The sequence below is a fragment of the Aplysia californica genome, unplaced genomic scaffold, assembly GCF_000002075.1.
Source record: "Aplysia californica isolate F4 #8 unplaced genomic scaffold, AplCal3.0 scaffold00310, whole genome shotgun sequence".
In the NCBI taxonomy this organism is placed as follows: domain Eukaryota; kingdom Metazoa; phylum Mollusca; class Gastropoda; order Aplysiida; family Aplysiidae; genus Aplysia; species Aplysia californica.
Window position 1 is genome coordinate 284140 of NW_004797580.1, and position 2624 is coordinate 286763.

General features: G+C 42.4%; 1 protein-coding gene across 1 annotated transcript in view; it reads left to right on the forward strand.

Annotated features, from left to right (window-relative positions):
* The first annotated feature begins 1707 nt into the window (after positions 1-1707).
* Positions 1708-2624, forward strand: part of LOC118477946 (tachykinin-like peptides receptor 99D) — a 43238-nt gene continuing 42321 nt past the window's right edge. Inside the window, exon 1 of the mRNA XM_035970704.1 lies at positions 1708-1938. The gene's annotated coding sequence lies outside the window, so the exon portion shown is untranslated. The remainder of the gene's footprint in view (positions 1939-2624) is intronic.

The window sequence follows — 2624 nt, forward strand, 5'->3', positions numbered from 1 at the left end:
AGAGAGAGAGAGAGAGAGAGAGAGAGAAAGGAAGAAATAAAGGAGGCCAGAAAGCACTGCATAGGGAGGGTGTTGAAAGTGGTAGGGAGGGTGTCGTCGAAATCGAAAGCGCCAAGAGCAGCCTACCGTAGGCCTACTTAATGTATTCATGGGTCCAAAGTCAAAGGTTCAGCCAATCGGAGCCCGGTTTACGCCCTGCGTGCAGTTGTATGTGTGTGTATGTCTAGACCTAATATCTAGATCAAGATAAAAAAAATTATGAAAGTATTGAAAGTAGATTTCTCCTGCAGTGGATTTAGCGCGCACGCCGAACTGCGCCAAAGGATATTTTGTGTTCAGTGTGTTCGTGTGTAGACCTATGTCTAGATCTAATATCTAATCTAGTTCAAGATAAATAATCATGAAAATGAAAGTATTTAAAGTAGATTTCTCCTGCAGTGGATGAGTGTATTTTGTGCACAGTGTCTAGATGAGATCTAGAATCGAGATCTAGAATCGAGATCTAAATCGAGATGAAGAAGAATCATGAAATAAAAGTAGAATCTAGGTCTGTGATATTTCGATAACCTATTGAATATTTAAGGTGGATTTTTCTTGCCGTGCATTATAGATTCTAAGATCTAGATCTATATGTGAATCTTAGATCGAGATCAAGAATGATGAAAGTATTGAACGTGGATTTTGTCCTGTTGTAAATAGATCTAGAGTCAAGATCTAGAACTAGGCAGTCGGTGAATCTAGATCGAGGTCAAGAATCTTGAAAGTATTGTTGAAAGTGGATTTTTCCTGCTGTGAATAGATCTAGAAATCTAGGGCATCTGTGACGCCTGTCGGTTGTTAAAAATGTGAATTTCTAAACTTAAATCTATCTATGGGCCTGGGCTCCTTCTTTTAATTATTGGCCCATGTCTTTATACATGTAATCCTTCGAGATCTAGGCTAGATCTAGAATCTAGATTAGGTTCTTCTAGGAAGCAACAATTGGCATGTAGGTCTAACTCTTTAAAAAAATGTGATTGAGCTGGAATTTTAGGAGAAAATGCCACGCCTTCGAAGAGGGAGAAGAAGTCTTACCCCTAGAGGTAGTCAGGTGTGGGGGGGGGGGGGTGCTACATGGATAAATTCAAGGTAAAATATTTATGTTTAGTTTCTTTCCTGTTTTCAGTCTTTTTCTCTTCTTAACTTTCCTAATACTTCTTTATTATTATTCCGTTCGTAGAACGGGTACATTTACTAGTTATGCATAATAAGACGAAAGATTTTTAAAATCTAGCTTCAAAATGACCCCAGGCTCTACGGATAGGGTTAAAAAGAGGTACCAGCTGAGAGTTCGCATCAGTCATACTGATAGACTTAGCCGTTTTGCTGAGCGGAATTCGTTAACAATGGTTGGCGAGATAACAAAGTATCCGGAAAAAGTAGCTCTTTTGACGTGGAGACTAATTTGACAGGGGGGGGAGGGGGGAGTGAAACATGAGGGATAGAGGGCAGGAAGGAAAGAGGAACGATAGCATAATACTCATTATTCCTCCTAGAGAGAGAGAGGGGGAGAGAGAGAGAGAGAGAGAGAGAGAGAGAAAGAAAGAGAGAGAGAGAGAGAGAGAGAGGGCGAATGAGAGAAGAGAGAAGAGAGAGCAGAGAGACACGGTGAGTGGGAGTACTCATCCTGATTTCACTACTCCCGCTGCCTGACACGCGCCGTCCTTTCTTTCGCCCCCGGCGCTGCTACTGCTTTTTTTCCTGCCACACTTTAGTGTAACCTTCCAGGGAGTGAGTACGCGAGCGTGCGGGCTTTCAGCACGATTGAGAGTGTTTGTCCTGAGTTTGTAAGCTTCACATCCGTTGCGCGTTGAGGGATAAAAATGTGCTCAACCTGGCGTTTTTAGTTCACGGACCTTCGTCTGGTATATAGGTATGAGAGAATAACGACCTTGAAAGGTAAGCGTTTATAAAGTTGTGTGTGGGCGACAGATCACCTTTCACCTTTTCACGATGTTATACATTCCATTTGAATATCCATGTATCGATTTTGAAAAAACAACAACCCCAAAAACAAACTTGTAAGTTTTTTACAGCTCTCGCAACTGCATAAGGTCAAATGAGCGCGCGGGACACACTAAATTTTCAGTTGGCAGGGAGTTTTGAATTTTGCCCGGTTCAATAGGTGCCGATTTCGAATCCGGATAGCGACGCAATATTTTCTTCTCTAAACCGTTCTCCTTTCACATCTTCTTTTTGATCTCTAACAATGTTCTATCGTCTGCTTTCGTCCCCACTTTCTGTTCTCTCCCCTGCTTTGTCCCCTCCTCTAGGCTCCTGACTCTTACTGCAGCCTTTCTGCCGCTACTCCTTGGCAACTTCTTACTGATGCCCTTCAGCCACACCTCTTATCTTATGGTAAATAAGATCCAACCCTTAGCCTTCTGGTATAAAACGGAAAATCTCGGAGGTCCCGTGTGCAAGTTGCGCTCGTTAAAGATCTCCTGTGGTCCAAAATCGATAAGAGTAATCTTAGGCCGACAACCGGACAAAATTCAAAATTTCCTACCAAATGAGAATGTTTAACATGTCCTGCGCACTCATATGACCTTAATATGCACCTGCGAGTGCCGTAAAACATGCCC